Source organism: Tinamus guttatus, unplaced genomic scaffold, assembly GCF_059628265.1.
Source record: "Tinamus guttatus ecotype Peru unplaced genomic scaffold, ASM5962826v1 Tinamus_guttatus_pri_ptg000060l, whole genome shotgun sequence".
Classification (NCBI taxonomy): Eukaryota; Metazoa; Chordata; class Aves; order Tinamiformes; family Tinamidae; genus Tinamus; species Tinamus guttatus.
The window spans coordinates 1,637,873-1,659,597 of record NW_028288594.1 but is presented as its reverse complement, the minus strand read 5'-3'; the positions used below and the strand labels follow the sequence as shown (position 1 = coordinate 1,659,597).

The 21,725-nt window shown below is 38.4% G+C and overlaps 1 protein-coding gene across 1 annotated transcript in view; it reads left to right on the top strand.

The window, feature by feature from the left end:
• The window catches only part of B3GALT1 (beta-1,3-galactosyltransferase 1), a 175,695-nt gene that overhangs the window by 119,751 nt on the left and 34,219 nt on the right, over nt 1–21,725 (top strand). Inside the window, exon 3 of the mRNA XM_088519491.1 lies at nt 5,957–6,060. The gene's annotated coding sequence lies outside the window, so the exon portion shown is untranslated. The remainder of the gene's footprint in view (nt 1–5,956; nt 6,061–21,725) is intronic.

Genomic DNA, 21,725 nt, shown 5'->3' with positions numbered 1-21,725 from the left:
CCAGGACCTGCAACTGGGGCGAGAAGTTCTGCTGACCGCAGCACAAGACACACTTACTCAAATCATTGTGGACAGCATCATCGGACCTTGGGCATAGCTTAATTTAAACATAGTGGAACTTCAGTTTAATAAGTGTGCCGTGAACTCTTCAACAAACAGCTACTTACCGAAGAGGTGAAAGTCTGCCATTTCTACTAACTAAAGAGCAAGCACTTCACCACTATACATTGTGGTTATTACAAAACCACTGGACGTGCATAGTCCAGTAATCCTTATACTCTCATACTCTCTCATGCACACACAGATGCACACAACACTCAAAAGAAAAATTAGTCTGACATATATTTTCTTCTCAAATCTGAAGCCCTCCTTCAGACACTAGAAGCATTTTTCGAAGGGTTTTAAGTTTTATAAATAGGTAAATTCCATTCAGCGTTACAGGAATATATATTTGCATAACAGGAATGAAATTCAAGATCTTTAAATAAAATTCCTCCTGAAACAGTGACATTTCCAAATGGCAACACCATCAGAACAATTAATGCTTCAGATTCATTTCTAGTTTTACAAAAATAGTTATAGAAAATAATAGGAACCACAAAACAGATTTCACTCTGAAAAATCAAAGTTTTAAGGTTTCTAGTTCTTAATCAACAATTTGACAGTCCTCAATCTTAGGTACAGCAAATATGATCACGTTGCTTGAAAATACTGTTACCTTAATGAACTACTCCAGCTCGATTATATGTATTTTTGAGCACTGGACTGCCTATTCCCAAGGACACTGGCAAGGACACATGTATTCCTACACCTTTCCTTTCGGAAGGAGTCAATGGACAGCCCAAATCCTGTGAAAGATGATATAAAACAAATCATACACTAGAATTGTGTAGAAAAGCAGACTCTGGAATGATTCTTGAGCAAGCTGGATGCCTGGTGGGAAAGAGAAGGGGGCTGAGGAAAATGAATGTGCCTTAAGCATGATCTTCAGTGTTTTAATGAGTTATTTAGCTACACATCCCCCTCTCCTTAATCCCAGTACAAACTAGGAGAATATATCTTGACAGCCATTTTACAGATCACTCATTATCACCAAATCAGGTTCCCTTACACAATCTCTGCCACTTAGCACCTTGTTATTTAGACAGGCACAGTACTTTGCACCTGACTGAAAAAGTTTTATACATACAGATTCAAAAAGTATCCAAGAAACAACCTAATCCATTATACTTGCAAAAAGGTCACTAGACTGAACATGGTATTACCAGAAATTCAGAGTTGGGTGTTTTCAAACTGATATCATTTACAGGTGGTCCTAGACTTACAGACAACGCTATGCTTTGATTCACATCTCTATTGCTGGAAATTATTAATACCCATTTATTTCAGGAAAATACTCTGAAGAATCCCTCCAGACTCGCTATCCTATTCAATCTTGTTTGCCTAGGGCACTTTGGAAGGAGCAGCTCAATCTACATGGTTCAGCTCTAGCAGGAATATGAATGAAGTTTGACTGACAGATGCATCTTTTGAAAACCAGCTCTTATTTTTTCTTTCCTAGTCTCATCCCTTTCATTTGCCTATTTCTTTGCTTTCCTGTTATGTGTTTTGCCTATTCCTCTGTTTTTTCCTCTCTTCCAGTTATTTTTCTCACTGATTCTGTTTCACTAATCTCTAAGATCCTTCACACCTGCATTCACTCTATTCTTTATAATATCCCTTGCTACCAGGGCTTTCTTTTTCATTACATGACCCTTGCCACCTCCCGCAGGTTGCCCCTGCGTTTACTCAGCCCTACCAACTGATCTTAACTGCTTTTAGTCATGGCTTGGAAATGCTAAAACCTGCCTCAGGCCTTTATGCTTCCTTCTTCATCCCCAAAAGAGGATGCAATTACACTAAGAACAATTAGTGTCAAAAGAAAAGAGTATTTGCCCTGGGCACTTTTATTTTATTTCTGAAGGATTTTGGAATAAGTAGGAGATAAGAATCAGCAGATGAGACTCTAAAAGACACTGGCAGAAGTGATGTTAACAACCACCAGTTAAATTGAGTTTTATGTTTCTTCTTTAATAAGCTACTTGACAATGAATTAGCAAAACAGAGCTGAAGCTTCTTATTAACTACCATCTGAGCTCTGAAGCTAGGCAAAGGCATTCCGAACAGCTCCACAGCAGCATTCTGAGGCAAGAACACACACATAAAGTGAAAAGAAAATACTGTTTTCTGTGGTGAAAACATAATTCTTCTGTGGTGGGAAGAGGAATTAACCTTTTTTGTACTATACCGTCTAAAATTCTGCACTTACTTTCTGTCAGCAAAGTAGGACAGTTTTCTGCTTGCCAGCGAGCACATACTGCTACAGAGGAGGCCGAAACACGGACAGCGTGCGCCGCGCAGCCGGCGTGAGGCGCGTTGCCGCCGCTCCGCACTCGGGACACACCAGCTGAGGGGCGCACTCTGAGCACCCCCAGGCACCTCCTCCTGTAATCTTTTATTGACTATACAGGTTACAGTATTGCCTTAGTAATCTATTCTGATTTATATTTTTTAGGCAAAAACTGAGGATGAATTATTTCAAATGTTTTTTCATTATACAAAACAATAATGCCTACAGTTTAAACTTTAGATTTCTCATTTCATGTACAGAATGGAAGCTGGTGTTCTCAATAACTCAAATAATTAATTGGACTAATCCATACATCTTGCACATATGGAGAGATCATACTTGCTTCAGCTTACACCCTAGATGATGAAGCTCAGTTCACTTGCAGCTCAGTGTCTGGCTGACCACCCCACCCCCCAACCCCCCCGAAAAAAAAAGAAAAGAAAAGAACAGGAAGAAACAATCTCTTGGCAAGAGTCATTTTCTAGATGGGAATCTTGCTGGATGCTCAGCTCTTGACAGATGCTCAAAAAACAATGATATACTGGGCATTTATCCCTATTTGTACAGGTACAGAAGACTGTGACTTTTCTTTTGACATGTGTGTCCCACAGCTGATTCACATTCATCTTATATTACTTCAGTAAGTTAGAACATAATAAGGAAGCCAAAAAGACGGGGAGTGTAGCTCAAGGAAGCATTTAGACAAGCATGCCCTCATCTGTAGTGGATAGAAACAAGATTAAGCACTTGAGTTTTGACCACTTTAGAGAGATTTTCTCTTTGCTGTAGCTTCGATTAGCCTGAGTGCTTGGGCTAACAATCTTTACTTTGCAATAGCTGAGGACTCTCAGGGGGATTTTTAACAAAAAGCTTTCTTCTTTGCACCGCATAAACATTCCTTCTCTCTCCGTATCAGGGCAACAAGCCCCAAATCTGGTGATCATCAAGAGCTTTGTCCAAGACTGCTATCTTTTCTGAAAGCACTCCTCTGGGGAATTAAAAGTAACCAAGTGATCTGAGAAAAGGCAATCTCAGTTTGGGCTGAATATAAATCAAATATACAAACGAAACTGCACATCACTCAAACTTACTGCTGGTAAGTACTGACTGCAGCACAGCCTTTTCCCTTGTCTTGATCCATCTTCTCTTCAAGTCCAGCCTATATAGATCACAATAACGACACTACTCATCTGTATTAGTATCAAGATGCTCCTGCCATTATAATCTTCCAGGTTTCAATGAGCTGAAGGGTTATCTATTGAAGCAGTCTTATTAGTGGCCATTACTTCTCTAATAGGGTTTTAAGAGCAACTAGCTTATGCATTGCAAACTTGTTTTCAAAATAACTGCAACAGTAAATAGCAAATTGCCATCTCAATTTCAAGATAATTCTGTTTTCAAAAGCATTAGGTTATGATTCCTTTCCATCTTTAAACTACAGAAGCTGGAAAATTTCCTCACTGCTTTGACCCTAGTTAAGATTTTAAACTGTCCCCTTCAGATACAGGGCTTAAAAAAACTGGACAGTTTATCTCCTACCTCCTTAGAAGAAACATTATTTCACATCTTTTTTATTTCAGATAAAGACACAGATGCGAAAAGCACTAAGCGTACTGCAGGGAGAACAGGGAAGCAAAATGATCTATTATGGTGATATGCAATTCTGTATGAAGCCCCAGTGGAGGAAAAATGTCAATTGTGTCCAAGTTACTGCAACTCACAAATTTTATTGAAGAAAATGACAAGCACTATGAGCATTAATAGTTGTATCTGCATAAATAGAGCAGTTCTGAAACCAATTTTAGATAGTAATGTTTTCTGACTGAAGGCAACAGTGAACAATGATTTCTCTTCCACTTCAGCTATGAAACCAAGCCAGATCATTTTCCTTCCCATTTACCCCACTGTGTAACCTCTGAACTATTCTCCCTCATTCTTAGACTATGTCCTAAAACAGCAGAGATTTGTTTAAAGTTGGGAGGAAATACGATGAGCTTTGAAAGAGATTTGTTTATGGCTCAAGACCATAATTCCACTTCTAACCAGGAAGCAATGCACATATTATATGAGATAATACTGTACTGCATAGGGAAGGTAATGTATGCCCAGCTGACAAAGTTAAAAATTCCATTTCTTGCCACACCAAGCTCTAAATTATATTTAACAGAAGGACAAAGTCTAAACCTTTTTTTTTTTTAATATGAGAACAAGACTCTCTGTAAGATTTATGCTTTTTTACAACAATTATTAGAGGTTAGCCTCTAAAATTATTATTTATTTAAAATTAGAAAATTATTTTGAAAGATTAATAAGATAACTCTTCATTGAAACTATTCATAGGGAAATTTGAAGGGAAGTGGCATAAAATCTGCTGGAAAGGCAATTCTAAGATATGTGAATTACTGACTTATCAGACTTTTGCCTATGTTGCTCCAAAATACACCAGCTATTCACGCAAGGCCTCCATGCAAGAAAACTTCCTGATATAAACTCAGCAATCATGAGAATAGGCTTGTATTCTGATCTATAAATCTCCATTTCTCAAGTGTTTTGAATACAAGGGAAATTTTTATTTGTATTCTACAATTTTAAAAGTCCCGTAATTGCAAAATATTCTATAATAAATGGAAATTGCCTGGATGAGCACCATCCAATTTCTAATGGACAGGTGTTCAGATAAAAATTCAACAGCATTGGCAACAAGCTGGCAGCTACCAGGAGGAGGGGTGTCTAGAAATGATTTGGCTCACAGCTTAACTTCCTAGTTAACCATGAGGATGATCAAATTAAGTCAAGGTCAAGTATGTGAGCAGAGCAGCTGTGCCACAGAGCAGATAAGGACTGCTGGTGTGCATATATATATAGCAGATCTCTTTTCATTTTCCATTTCACCCACTGTAGTCTGTGATTTGAGGCGGTTGCAGGAAAGAGAGGGACCTCCTGGACTCGTGGTCTTTCTCAGGGCTCACAGGTGCTGGGGCTGGGAAGGCTGCGCTGCCGCGCGCTGGGGCACGAGCAGCCGGCAGCGCTCAGCGCACCACAGCAACGCGCCGCTCTCCCCAGCTGCACCCAACTGCTGCACCGGGGAGAGCGAGGATTTCACCTGCAGAAATTTTACTCTAAAATGCCGCTTACCTGGAACTGTCATTAACCACTACAGAGATACAGTCTTCTTCAGAAGAGAGTGTTCTTGTGCCCTGTAAGCTATAGCTTCATAATCTATGATTTTTTGTGTTTCAATATATGAAAATAAATTGGTTCTTGGCAGTTAGTGCCCAGGTACTGAAAATGGTGGCTGCAATGTTTTGGTATCCATCTGTCCTTCCCCCCTTAGTCCATCTGTTTCCTTCACTCAGCGCACTGGAATCTTGTTTCAAGAAACGCAACTGAACCTCCAAGCGTTGTGCAGTGTAAGTTACGTAGCTACCCAGCTCCAAGACATTTGGAAAATAAATCACTGTCCTTGTATTCTGTGGAAGGCAAGAGACAACGATTTTGTTGTTAGCATATCAGAGCAATCCTTCTTTCCACATAATATAACTATCAGTAAATTTCCTCTAATTTCAGACTGAGCACTTCAAACAAAACCAGGAAGGATCATCACTTTAATTCATTACTGATTCCAGATGGGGGAATTTGCACAGACTCTGCTTGAGGCTGCTTTTTAAATCGTAAGTACCTACATAACTATATGATACTGCAAACTGCTTATCAGGTTCTTATAGCTACTAAAATAGTAAAAATTGTATGATTTATTTGGGTAGTATAGCTTTTATTAAATTATGGTGACTGTTTATTTTTTGATTATATTTAATAGTTCTTCAGCCTGATGATAATTAAAGATTATGATTTGACTCTTTACATTAAATATAAGTGCTTAAAAGAAAAACAAAACACTTTGCTCCTTCCAACTGAAAATGGAAAATAGAATACAGAGCTTAAAATTAATTCTTTTTGAAGTTTTGAGCCTCGTATGACTCCAATACAAAATTCAGTAATAAAAATATTTACTCTACGAGATACCACAACAAAAGACATTTCCACTTTTAACTCAACATGAAAGTGGTGTGGCAAGTGAGGTCACTTGGAGGTCATGAACGTCTTTTTTTAATTAAAAAGACGAGCATCTCTTACATACTTTGTTTCATGCATTTCGCATTGCATTAATAGTAAAGGGCCTGGCTGCATTTCATTTGCAACTACACTGGACTTTTGACTGACACTGAGTTCATGCAGAAAACCCTTCAAGAAAACTGGCACACAGAACACAGTCCACAGACGCAGGCAGCCAAAGCACACAGCTTCATGGCCATGGCAGTATTAACTCCATCACTTTTCTTTTTTTAATCCCACATGTGACATTACTGAAATTTCAGCAGTATAACTTCCTGCAAGAATTTTAGCGACTCAAAAGCAATAAATTACTTAAACTCTTGAAACATATCAGAAGCCCTTATATAATAAGAACATTTAAAAATATGAGTGAGAACTTAAGTTGGAAATGTTGGAAATGTTTTCCCATGACGAAAAATGAAAACAAGTGCTGGGAATAGCATCTTGTAAAATAAAATCTTCCTCTTAGAGATCAATTTTAATGATGTAGGTGCCTGAAGAAAAGGAGGACTGCAATTCTTTTAATATGTACACATTTAAATACATTTATGCCCTATTTCCTTCATATGGCAAGAGCTTGCTTACAAATAAAAGCAAATAGAGAATGGCTGGAATTAATCATAAAGAAAAAAATTAAGGCTATATCTCTTATGGTCTTTAAAAAGCATTAATAATAAGCCATTAGCATGAAGTTAAAGCAAGGAAACACTTCTATGTGAGAAAACATGCATCTTTTTGACATCTGCAAGCTATTTCTTTTGATCTGCTCTATGAATAGAAACTAATTATGAAGAGTCTAAACCCAAGATAACACCCTAGAAAATAAGATACTGCCTTTGTTAAAGACGCTCAAAATAGTACAAGTAAATCTGCATCATATAGATATGCAGCCATTAAACACATTTAAATAGGGATCCATTCCAGCTCTATCTAGTCTTCCCTCTTTTGTAGTCAATGGTCAAACTCCCATGAAGGTAACTGAAGGCAGCGCAGGGGCTGTGCACTCTTCCTCCCTTCTCCTCACAAGCTTTTCTGGCTTCCCCAGTTTCCCCACGAGCTGGGAACAGCAGGAGAGGTGTGCAGAAAGCAGGCAGCTTTCCAGTGCCACGTGCTCCGCCAGGACAGGGGTCAGCAACTTCACTACTCTGCACTTGACCTTCATGCTCATGATCCGAAGCCCACGGCTTCAGGAGGCTGAAGAAACACAAGCCATCGATCCTCGGGAATCACTGCTTCAACCTGAGTTTTTGTTAAAAAAAAACTTTGCTCTACTCTTTGTTTATAAATGCAATTCAGAAACAAGTCTGGTTCAAGACTAAATTCCTGCCCCCAAAACTGATGCTCTCCAGACAACAAAGCAGGGATGACCCCTCAGAGTGGAATGGAAACAAGAGATGGAAACTCCTGTTCCATGCGATGCTGCCGAGGCAGTGCCTGGCTGGAGCTGCAGAGCTCAGCTGAGGTAAAGAGTTTCATGCTGGATTGTGAGGAATTAAGCACAATTAATGGCAGAAAAAAAGGCAGAATTGGCCTTTATTTTCAGATATCTGCACTATGGGGTGGGAGATTAAGAGGGAAGAAAAGATTATCCTTCAAAAGGATAATCTCAGGAAGTCTGTCTGTGTGACTACAGTTACTTGCAAAACTATCCCGAGAAGATAGTCCTGAGCCACAAGCCATGGTTTTAGCTCCACACAACCACCTAGTAGTCAAAAAACCTTTCCCACTCAGAGCACAGAATGACAACTCGCCATGATGCTTCACAATATCCCCATGGGAAAAGAAATCTTTCACTTTCACTTAATTTACCATCTCTCTACATAAAATATCAGGAGACCTGATCTTCCATGTACTAGTCTGCCACCCAGTTTCTGCTGTTAGGTGCTACCCTGCCACCCCGTGCTAGCGAAGATGCTATTCTGTATCACTTCAGTAATGGCATGTTCATTTCCTGTCAAGAAAATAAATAAAGCACCAGGATACATCCAAGAACATGAAAAAGCACAGCCTAGGCTTGAATGTACAGCTCCATGCTGTGTGTTTGCTGTGTGCTTCTCCCTTGCCACAAGGGCACTGTTAGGAGGCACTTGGGCAGCAGGCACCAATCTAGTCTTGCCTCAGCTGGGGCTCTGCTTTCACACATCTGTTTCAACCAGGTGGCCATTAGCCCAGACAGCATTTACACAAACAAATTATACATTCTTAGTCCCACCTTCCAGGTTCAGAGTGCAACAACATTTTATTTTAGCCTAGAGTGAGGGCAAAATGAATCCTCCAAGTCCAAGCTGGTGAGCTGGGCAGAGACTGGCACCATCGTTCAGAGCAAAAGAAATGGGAAATGCCGTTGAGCAGTCAGAGCAGCAAGTATTTCATTTCCAGCTAATTTACACTACCAGACTGTAACCTGAACATCCAATCACGCCTTTTGCTTTATAGACAGCTAAATTCAAGATTTTAACTGTCTATGGATAAATGACCAGAATTCAATCCTGAGATGTTACTGTTAAAGAAAAAAACCCCATGTAGCATTGCAAGCTGAAAATACAGCATCAAGTGAACTTCATGGGCTGTTGTATTTTCATAATTTTTCATATTTAATTAACTGAAAACTTCCACCTCTGAATTTTAATTCCCAGACAAATGACTTCATTAACACCAAGTTATGATTGTCTGTGATGCTTCATGTCATTCTAGCAGGATGACTTGAAAAACATCAAACTTTGAAGGGGAAGGGTAGCAAGAAGGAAATAGAATATCCCAAACTTGCTTTCCCCAAAGCAAAATTCCCTGTACAAACTCAGACTGAACATGGTCTTGAAGGCGAGAATGGAGCAGGAAGCAAGTTGAGGAAACTATGGACTAGAGGAACCTGGCAAGGAGGAAGTGAAAGAATCCTCAAGGCAGATGAAAACAGAAAGGCCATCTGCATTAATTTAAAAAAAGATATAGGGAGATAGATAGACAATTAATTCATCTAGTTTGAAAACCAAAGGAAATAAATTGTAAAGATGAAATAGGATGTATCACTCTGTTGGAGGGATATGCCTCTTTCTTCCCTTCTCTCCTCCATTCTATACCCTGAAGTTCAACCTTATCCATAAAACATCTTTTGTCATCCCAAGTCAGGAGCCCAGATGAATGTGCCAAAGGTTGCTCAGCTAGACCTTGTGCTCATTTAGAGGAAGGCTCTAACTTGAGATATACACCAAAGCATGTTTTAAATGTAAGAATGAACCCAGCTGTGGTAACAGAGGATGAATGACAGTCGTGATAACAGAGCACCCATGATGGCAGCCCTATTACCTATACTAAATACGCACTGAATATGTGTCTGGAGTTGAGCCCTCTGTGGAGAACACCATGCTTGGCACAGAACGGCTCTTGAGCTTAACATGTACACAAGAGCTAATTGCATTGCCCTTCAGCTCTCCCTAATGGAAGATCTACACAGCAAAGCAGAAAGGTGAACCTTCCCCCAACTATTACATTTCATAACAAGAAATAGCATCTTGCTTGTTTTATTTATACAAGTTTAGAGGACACTGACCTACATGCACACTAAAGCAGCACGGAGGGCAGCACTGCAATACACTTCAGGACAACCGAAGAACAGGCACAGGCCCCATCCACCGTCAATAACAGTCAGTTGCCCTGTCCACGAGGATCACACCAAATACACCATGCTGGTGACAGGTCCATGGCTGGCCCTACTGTGCCAAGGCATTTGCAGAAAGTCACAAGCGTCAGCAGCTCATTCGGCTCCCTGCGCTCTCCCCTGTGGGACAGGAGCAAGCCAGCAGTAGCAGCACGTTCCCCTTGCTAAGCATGCCCCTTGGCACAGATGCTGAGGAAACACTGCGAGGAGGAGCAGCTGACCCTTATTTAAACCTTGCCTGAGACACAAACCAAGCTACCACACTGAGCAAACAACATTCGTTTGGATTCACATAGACAATAAAAGCCCTCTAAATTTTTTTCATAAGCAGAGCAGGACCCAAATCTAAGAGCAAGCTACACTGAACTATGTACAGGTAAAGTTCAATAATTTATTATTTTTATAGAAATAAAAGTCATTTTTACTATTGGATTTTTTAGAAGTAATTGTTTACTGAGTGATTAAAATACATGAGAGTGAGATAGAGGCAGAAAATATTTTAAAGTTATGTAGCTTGCTGTTCCTGTTAGAGTAAAAAATATTTCACAAAAGGAATTTCGATCTCTGAAGACTGTAAGAGGCCAGTAACAAACAAAATCTCTCCTATGCTCCATATGAAATAATATTACATACATGTAGCTGAAGTCCACACTACTTCAAAGGTAGAGCAGCTAACACATGCAACATTAGGTCAGGAAAAACAAATGTAATCGAGAAGAAAAGCTAAGTTCTGATTCTACTATTATGGCAAAAAAAGATTGCTGATTTTAACCTATCATGGTCTCTCCAAGAAGATTAATTCCATTTATCAATGAAAAAATGTATTCCTCCTCAGTACGGGGGAGGAATCTATGTACAAGTTAAAAAGAGTACATGGCCTGGATATAACTTTTTCCACCTGATGATCAAGCTGCCTGGCTGCTTTAAAAGCTCCGTGGATATCCCACTCAGAGATCACCAGGGCCCAAATGACCACTCACTCAACCTCCTTGTAGCCAGTTCCAGAACGCGCTGGGGGACCTGGCCTGAGACACACAAAAGCACTTGCTCATTCCTCAGGCTTCCAGCTCTCCTTCTGCACTGAAGACACTAGGGAATCCCTATAATAGACACATTTAATACAGTAGCAACGAGATTATGAGGCATGTCTGTACACTTGAAATGCCACTTTCCCTAATCACATGGCAAAAGCCGGAAAATTCATAAGCATCAGGACAAACACAAATATTCTTCAGGCAATGCCAGAGATTCAACATGTTTCTCTTAGCACCATAGGTTTTCTGCTGCTACTACACACACTGACACTCTTGTAGCCTATTTGTCTTAACAAATGTGTCTTAACTCCACTTCATTTATATGGCCATATATCTTCCCAAATCTGTCTGTTTAACCTTCAGTCACCTTGTTATATGAAGAGTGAGTTCTACTATTTTTCAGCCATTGGCTAACCCTTATCTAAACCTAGAATATGTACTTATATAGGCATAACTCTTTCTTTTTTCACTAATATTTCAAAAAGCAGTATCTGACAACTGAAGTTGGCCATCACATTTCCAGATAGTGCTGAATATCACAGTGAACAGAATGAACTTTGCTGTTCATTTTATTGGGACTAGTCTTTAATCTAATTAATACATTCCTCTTAGTAAGACAAAAGATGGTAAACTTTCGAGCTTTAAATCTCCACTAAAAAACTCCAGGTTATTAGTCAGAGACTTCTCTAGGAAGTACTTCTGACTCGCACCCAAATAAGTGATGCAGGGTGCTGCAGGACATGACTCAGACAGCAGTGCGCTTGTTGTCCAGGAATATAACGGGTTCTTTTGGAATCCTGCCCTTAATCACATTTACGCACAGATTCCAGAGGCCGTGACTAAAATGTATCACCCTGAATCCCATCTCATATCTTGAAGAGCATCTGGTTGCGTACCTGCTTTGTTCAGATAACTCTATTGAAGACATCAATTACACAAGTGGCTTTTACTTAGTTTTACAAATAGCAAGCAGGGCTTAGAAATATACTCGTGACAGCTGGAAAGCACAAGACTATTTTGCTGTATGGGAGATTTAACCCCATTTCTAACTCTCATCCAAACAAAGACACAGGACTAAGCAGGGCACATTTGAACACCCAGGGCCCAAGGAATTCCATGAGCTTTCCCAAAGAAGAGCTTATTGGTCTGTGCTCCAGATCAGAAAAATCTGCAGCAGCTCCATGTTTAAGCAGTATAAAGGAGACTACATTTTGGCAGCCAGGGTGGCAAAGCCTGACAGGAATTTCAAAAAGAAAAATACAGGCAGTCGCAATTTCCATTGCTACTTGAACTCCATTCTAATATCAGCACTCAGGTGAATTTGTTCATAAGCTATGTGGTAAAAAAAAAAAAAAAAAAAAAAAAAAAAAAAACTGTTTACGAAAATGAAAATTATAAGACCCACATATTACCCCCCTCAAATTAAAAAAAAAAAAAACCTTTTCTCTAGCATAATAGAAAACAGATGGAAATTAATTGAAGCATTTTTTTCCCCAGTAGGTATTTATCAGAACCTCTGCTCATCTAATTGCTTTTACAAAGACAATTTTTTTTTTCAAATTAAGACTGAGACAAAGTTATTTCATGAGGCTTGAGTCATATTTTGCTCTTCCTCTTCAGAATTTTGGCTTTTTTTTTCTCTTGAAAGTGACTTAGGAATTGGTTCAGTCATGCCAAATTAAGGATGACAGTTCAATAGACGGCCTATCAGAGACTTCAATGCTGTCACTGCAAGAAGAGCTTCATTTACAATTCCACTCTCTTTGCTTGTTCATCTCAGCATAGGGAGGTGCTATGACATGATCTGATAGGAATATATGATATGTCGTAAGACCACCACCTCCATGTAAGCTACGTCCAGCTTTCAAACTGCTCCCAGGCACAGAATTGGAGACATGAGCTCCTTGCTTCCAAAGATAACAAAGTGGACTTCTACTTTGTAACAAAAATAATGTATAAACTAATACTAGGAATTCTCTTTTTTTTTTTTCTTTTTAATTGCTACCTCTTGAGTCCTGTTAATAGATTACCATGTAATAATATCTGGAAGAATTTCTCAGTTTGGACAGAGAGAAAAACTTGCTGTTATAAAAAGAAAAATTGAAGGCAGGACATCATGAGTTGAGAAACTTGTTTGCAGCTTTAACAATAGACAGTCACTTCTATTTCAAATAATATGTATTTATTTTGTGTTTTGCACTATAAAAATTTGTCTACTTGCTTTTGAAATGGATGAGCAACTTTAGAATTTTTTAAAAGCTCTTTAATACAAGATAACTTGAACAGAAATGATAACCATTAAAAGCAGCATCAAAATATATTACTCATTTTCACTGTTTTGCTAGAATGCCACTAGGTACAGAAACAGTGCTTACTAAAGACAAAAATTAGGCAAAATTCAGGCCCATATGTGGCTTGTATGTTAGAATATTTTTATGTGTGTGTGGATTATCTTGACAGTCAATTAACAAAAAGGTTGTCAAGTTTGGGACCTAAAGGGAACGTTTCCAAAGCTTCCACTTTGTAATGAGTGTAAGGAGGTACACTCATTAATCCTATTTATGAGTAATAGGATTAGTGCATACACTGCTTATATATGGCTTTAAAAAAGTTCAAATTGACAAAGCAGATGAACAAAAAATCTTAGTAACACGTCAACCAGTTATTATTCCCTTCTATTCATGATAAGCTGATCGACAGCATGGTTATGTCTTTGTTGGAATTACCACTGCTGGAAAACAGAAATCGCACGGCAGATTTTATTGTTTCAGATACTACCATAGAAATGTTCATATCCTGCTGAATCTTCCGGTGTCTTTTTCCCTCCCCTCGCTTTGTAAAAATAGGTACTCAAATATTACTCAAAAAAAAAATCAGAGCGTGTAACTATGTCCTTTATACTAAAGAGGACATACAGCTTAACGAAAAGCAGGATCAGCATTTCTCCAGTGTCTGCACATCTTATGGTTGCCAAGCTACAAAATATATTCAAGTTTGGGGGCTTTCATATATAAAAACAGCTACTGGGTAAACTGTCCAGACAAACGTCTTGTAGATGTGAGTTTCTCATTTGCTCCGGAACAATCAAGGGGATGCGGCTTATCCACTTCATCTCTCACAGGCAAGCTAAAAAACTGCACGTTTCGTTGCCTGAGGATTTGCCCTTCCTATCTCTTTAATCTTGACACAAGGACCATAAAAAGCATGAAGTAAAGTCATTTTTTACACTTACTACGCTAGACAGACTTATTAGGAGCAGAGTAAAACCACAGGCTTGTTTCGTACAAGCCACAATAGAGTTTCCATAAGAAAGCGAATTGGGGCAGAGCAAACAACATGAAATAAAGAGTCTAAATATTGTGGACAGTGCAAGACAGTAACCCTTAACTACAAAAACAAATTGAACTTGGTTTAATACTTTCCGAATTGCACAACACATGCACAACACATCCTCCCAAATACCAAACACTCTGGGAAAATAGAAGTGGCTGATAAGGAAGGAATAAAAAATGGTGTCCAGCCATGTGTTTTTTCTGGTCATGTGCACCTGCTTAAGGTCTCATGGTACGACCTGTATAGAGCATCTCTGAATGAAAGAGCCAAAGGGTAGAACAACAGCCAGCTAGCGGCACTGCTGAGCAGGCTCAGGCTTCGGCCTCCCACCTGGGCAACGTCCCGCTGTGCAGTGCCAAGGATGGCGGCTCCTGCTCACCACTTAGACCCTCAGTGCAAACTACGTCCGCTCAATATGGACGTTAAAGCTTATCTAACACTCAAGATGCACACTTAGGCTGCTCGCAGTTTGCTAGGAGAAATATTGTGCTGTTTCAATCACTATTCAAAGCACTGAAGCTACCAGCAAATATGTAGGACCATATGAGCCTCTCTTACTAAATTATGAAAATGATTTAAGCTCATAATTTAGCTCTGAATATTACGGGAGAGGAAAATAGAATGGAACACAGCAGCTTTAAAGGAATAGCCTACAACTGCAGAATTAAAATTGCATCAGGACATGACAGGCAAGGAAGGGAAACATTTCCCACTTCAGTGTCTAAAGACACTGAGGGTTCCCCTGAGACGCTGACCTTTGTCAGGAGAGATGTCAGGGAAGGAACACTGCCCATCTCTCATCTTCCTTTTCCAGCCAGAGCCAGCAGCTGCAAGGAGAGTGTCCTGCACATGTAGGAGTTAAAGGTACCATACTGCTGTTCAGAGGGAGGGAGACTTTCCCGCATCCTGCTGTAATTCCTTCCCATTTGGCAGTATGGCTGTAAAATTTGCAGAGCATAGGCTTTCATATAGAAAAACCAAGAGTATCTGAGTGCAACAGGAATGTAAGAAAAAAAAAGAAAACTCTTCATGCTCTACCTTAATAAGTACTAAGACCTACCTACTCAACTCTTCGTAGTCTTTTCTTTTGTTTTTCTAGTAATTTTAAACTTGCAATACTACTGCATGTTTCTGCACAGCTAACACTGCTGTTTAAACACACTACTAATTATTCAGAAACTTTAAAACGTTCACAAGCTCCTTGACCCAAAAGTCTGGGATAGTACTGATGGAAAAGTGGCTCAATAGAAATATTTATTAAAAATAGCTTAGTAACATTGTGGCTAACCATAATTTACTAGTCCTATTGGATGACTTATTGGCATATGCCTTGTAATGCTCGTAAAAAATACTTTTATAATTAGATATGTTTATATTTTATACACAGACTAGGAAAATGTGATGAGAGGAATACAATCATTCTAAGGAACACAAAACAATCAGATACTTGGAGCAGTGCAATCCACAATTTACTTAAGCACACAGTAACGAATAATTTTGGTGACAATAATTATCTTTACTTTTTATGTTTACTTCTGAGCTATGCCAACATTATGTTTCAATTTTACTGGACATATATGCAATTTAAAGTAATCAAAAATCTGTGAAAGCCTTTATATCAAAGATTTCAGAAAAAGCTTTTTTTTTTCATTCCATGTTTAAAAGGGCCACCTGGAGCTCCCTGTCACATTATAATCACATGGAAAAATTCTGTTACTTTTATCTACATATTAGTGCACATGTAAATTAGATAGACATCTTCCAGCATTAAACTTTACCCATCTCACGTCAGGAGCATTTTCAATCAAGGTGTTACAATCAGCTATGAGACATATATACAATTAAAATGCAAGCCACATATAATTTCAAAGTTCTGTGGGCATCTCAGGAAAATGGTAGTGTTCAAAAGATGAATATAACCAGGAAAGAGGTACTCACGTGCAGGTGACTGGATGCTTAGCCTACGGGGTGCTTTTTTATAGCACTGTCTGCCCTTAAATATCCTTAAGATTGTCTGCACACAGGTTAGAAATTCAGTGCCCTAAAATCTGTACCTTAATATATCACATGAACATTTGCTTTGCTATTGAAGAATACAAAAAGTATTTCAAAATGGCTTTTTTCGTTAACTTAGCAACAGGGCAAAGGCACAGCGAGGCTGCAAGCCTGTGAGCCAAGTCTGCCTGCCTCCATGCAGCAAGACGGATCCCACTGCAAAGCAGAGGTCTGTTCCAATCTCCTTAAACAGGGAGGACACCCAGCCCCAGTCTTCCTCCGCTCCCCCACATACCCATTTGATCACTATAGCTCAACGAGACATTGAGACTGTCAAGAGGCATAAGTAGCCTATCTTGTGCATAATGCACAAACGAGAAGCGAAGAAGAAAATGGCTATGAGCAATCAACACTGCCTAGCCAAGACGATCACCATAAAAACACACTAAAATGCGTATTAAGACATCCTGGGGTACAGCAAGGGTTAAGGAAGTATGCTAGCACTTTCTTTTCTTGGTGTGTGGATTCCAAAATTATGGTACTCAGATGTTCAAAGATACATGCTACTTTTTCAAGGCAGCAGTGCGAGGCTCTTGAACACCAGAAGAGCCATTTCTTTTAAATCCCAATTTTGGTGACAATGCCCCAACTTCCTCCTCTGGCCTTCTCTTCCTGGTCTGCACAGGCCCTGACAGGATCCCTGCTGACTTCGGTGGGTTTCAGGGTCATATGCTTTCTAGAATCACATAGCATTTTACAGTCCACTGTAAGATATTTACTTACCTTTATTGTTCTTTTCATTTTTTACTTAATTAAAGCCACACTCAAGTGGGTAATAAAAGCATTTAAATGTTCTCTATGACAGCACTCAAGCTAGTGCAATGTTATAATTATTATCATTAGAAATCCAAGTGTTTATTTACTTGGAATTTACAAAGCAGAAACCTCATCTTCTCTCCTGACGTCAGTTTATAATTAATAATTTCTCAGATCCTTACAAATACGCACACACAAACTTCAATTTTCAGATAATAAAATGTTCAGTAAGACTTTAAAATATGGCAAAGAATGAAACAAGTTTTTTTAGAAACGAGTTTTCCCATTTACAGTGATTTCTTGCACTGGCCTGAAGAGTGTACAATGAACAATAACACATGTCAAGATAAGGGAATCTTGGATGTTTAAATAAATATCCATTCTGACACTAGTAAACACTATATTTTCTGGATATCACCATTATGTAATTCAACTGTCGAAGTTTTCAGAAGATCGAGAGTGCCTAAGAAGAGCTTCTGATAAGCAGAAAGCTCTGTTAGAGACTGGATTAGTTCCAGGTTAATGGCTGTCTGATGGTTTAAGTAAATACAAAACCAGCAGTCTGTAGCCACAGCACCAAAAGCTAATAATCATCTAATCTTGCTGAAGATATGACAACTCTGATAAAAGGTGTTGAAATGCATTTTTTTCTCCCCGCAGAGAAGTACATCCTGGAACACCTCAAACCTCACAACCAGTCCTATGGCAGTAATTCGAAACAATCACTATATTGTTAAAAAGGAATTTGTCTTTCATATGATATAATCATGTATATATAGTAGGGCAGACCGACTGACACAGGGTGTCTTTTCTAACTTAAATGAACTATGTGTAAAGTGAACTTAGAGAAGAGTCACAGAGTCATAACATGCTTCAACATAAAGCATAGAAAGTTTACGAAAGTAAACATGCCTTTCAGTTCAAGCAGTAGGAAAAGCGGAGCTAAAGGACTTCTGTTGGGATCACTGACCCAGGCAAAGACGACCTCAGCGACAACCCCATCTCAGGGCAACCAAAGAACTCACTGCATGATGAAATCCAGAGCCAAGAGCCTCATTTTAAAGGTCTAGAGCACCATCCACTCAGCTGAGGACAGTAACTTGTGCTTTCAAATTAAAATACTGTTAAGTTTTCACACTAATCACCAAGACTTGAATTTCCAGAAGTCCGCATTTACTAAAGCCTGTGTTAAATGGAATCCTCGCCCAACTTGACCAGAAACTACTGCTTGGTTTTGAGAATTGAAAATACTGTCCCAAATAAAAGTCAACCTAGAATATTTCTACCTATAAAAAAGTCAAAAAGCAACTTATTACAAATACTTATTTTGAAGGCCTATTCTTTTGAGTCTATTGATGATGATTGATTCAATCAATGACTAATTGATTCGATCAGTGATGACTGAATTTTAAAATCACTGAAAAGTTCCTTTTCTACAAAATCCCTCTAATTTTGAACTCAGACACCAAAATCTCATATATAAAGAATTGTAAGTCAGTTCCAAAACATTTTAAGAGAACTGTGCATTTCATACATAAATAAACTAGAACTTTTGAATAAAATATTCATCTCCTAAACATTTCTAAATATTTCCAAATGCTATTTATGATATTTTAGTGAGATGTAAGAGCTTAAGTTGGTGGTAGCTATATACAACATCGCTTTCCTAAATCAAAGAAAGAAAATGTTTGGTGACAAACTAATGTCTTTATAAGTATTATTAACATAGAATCATTTACATCTGTTGTTGCAGAAGACAAATATCTGTAAGCTTAGTTTAGAATTTTCTTAGAGCAAATGCTTTGGAATTGATGATTTTTGCTTTAATGTGCCTGTGCATATGTAGGTAAATAAGTATATAATTTAATCTAAGTAAACTGGTACTCCCCCAAATTCATTACCACTTTTGCTTTCAACAGCAATTGATGGACAAGATTCTCAAAATATTATTAAATAAGTTCTAATATTCATATATTCTTAGTTTTATACTGCTACTCAAGTATGTAACTGATGATTATTTGAGTTTAACGAAATCAGTAGATGACAGATCTTTTCACAGATGTTGAGAGAATTATGTATTCTTGTTAAGAGATTTGCCACATATGCAGATTTTGTATTTAGTAATGCTTAGCCTAAAAATAATCAACTAAACATTAATCCATGTCTAAATGTCATTGGGAATGTCAGAGAAGTCTTTGAACAGCAAAAGAACAATCTGCCTCATGTACCTGAAATCCCAGGCAGGGTTGTGAAAACATAGCACCAGAGTATATTATCCTCTGTGGAACACCCAGCACATTTAAAACCATCACTTAAAACAGTAAATCAAAATCTCTCAGTATTGCTTGTTTACACTGATGTTCAGGATAGAGGAAGAACAGAAAGATCTTCTCAAATTAAGTTTAAGGGAACATATAAATTGCCTGAACACTGCCATGGCCAATGAGTTTTAGTAACGCATGTACAACAGCCTAGTATAGTTACTTGCTGTTCTTGGAGACTGGCAAAGTAAAAGAACCATCCAGAAACTAGGAGGAAAAAAAATCCAGAGAAAAATGATAATAAACCAGAAATTATGTTCTTTATTCTATAGCCTTTGATTCAGTTTCCATCATTATAAAATCAGTTTTCCTGATAGATTAAATAGATTAATACACAGGATAGATTAAATCCTTATTTTAATAGGAATAGTTTTTTTAAAAGAATGCTATTTCCTATCTTTTGACAACTTGTACAGTAACATATGCAAGACATGTTGTACTAGTTAACTTCCCAGCAGAGCATCTGAGAAGTATTAATGACCTAAGCATCCCTGTACCTGGGATTGCCTCTGTTTTGCAGACAGGGAGGAGCCTAACAAATAAACCTGCAAACCGAAAGAGCTGGAAGCCCTATAGTACTGTTGGTATCTCCTAACAGATACTCTGTTTTAACTTGTGGGAAACGTTTCACAGAGGAGATTACTTGTGAAGGCAGCAGCTCCCTCCACTATTCCAAATAACTTAAGTGAACCTTATTTCTGACAGAAAACTCGGGTTGCCGTGTGCTCGTTTTATCCTTAGTGCAGAGTTCTGGTGAAACCAACCTGGTCAGATACCAATTTGACCATAAACGTAGCTGTATCACTTCAGAAAAAATACTTCTAACTTGTACAGCTGAGCACTGTCATTTAATTTGCTCACCTATTTTCTGACTCTTCATACTCTCTAGTATTCGGTGCCTTCAGTCATCTAAACATCTAAATCATAAATATTATAAACACCTAAATTACAAATGCCTGCAACAGTAGAAAAAGCACTGCTAGCAATGTTTCCTGAGGCAAAGAACATAAAGGAATCTGTTGCAGTGAAGTGCCAGTTTAAAATAACGTTACTTTCTGGACAGATGCAAAAGAGCTTACTTTCATATTAGTCCATGTAAGCCTATATAATCTCCTAACAATCCAGCTGCTGACTACATGCTATTCATGTTCTGTGCATCTTTGCATACTTATTCGACAAGTAGGACGTTCTGTTTTATCACGAATGACTACAATTTTGTAGAAACTATATACCCATACAAGTTCACAGAACCCTAACATTTAGAGCAAGATTTCACAAGTGCTCTGTATTTGTTTGACTGCTTTTAAAGTGCAGTACTGATAAGTGTAGTTGTTGTTAGGGATAAAATGCCTGTTGATTTTATTAAAACTTCCGTTATACAAATGATGGATGCCTCACATCCCTATTGGAGGCTTGTTCCTGGTATGCTACACTGTCAGTTCCGGGTATGCTGCACACTTCCAGATGTAAAAGCCCCATAAAATGAATCTTTTGTATTTTAAGTTTCATAAATGATGCTCTGGCTGTCCAACTACTCAGGTCTACATTTATTCAGCTCTGTTTTCATGTAGCAGATTGTTCAACAGGACTGACCTCTGCCTAACGTCTCCCTATAAGCCAAAGGTTCATTTATAGCTTTTCTGTATCTCATCCTTGAGATGTCAAGTAGACAGAATAGAGAGCAAGCTTTTCCTGGAGGATAGAGAAATGGTAAAACATCTCAATAAATGAAAGAAATTATTCTGAACTTCCACGGAATAGCAGACATTTTCTATCAGTTCAAAGTACTTGCACTGCTATTTATAGAAGCTGCTTTGATGTTACGAACTTTTCAAAGCTGGTCTGGTTTGCTGGAAGGGTGCAGTGCAGTTTCTCCAGACCTCAAACTCTGGCTCTAAATTTACAATAGAGCTGGAAATAAATGAAACTTTACAACTTACATTTTACAAATTGATACTGGTTTACAATATTATTAAAAAAATAAAATAGCTGCTATAAGCAATCCTGATAAAGATAGGTCTTCTGAAAAAATATTTCCAGCTTTCTATAAACTACTACTTCAGCTCTTA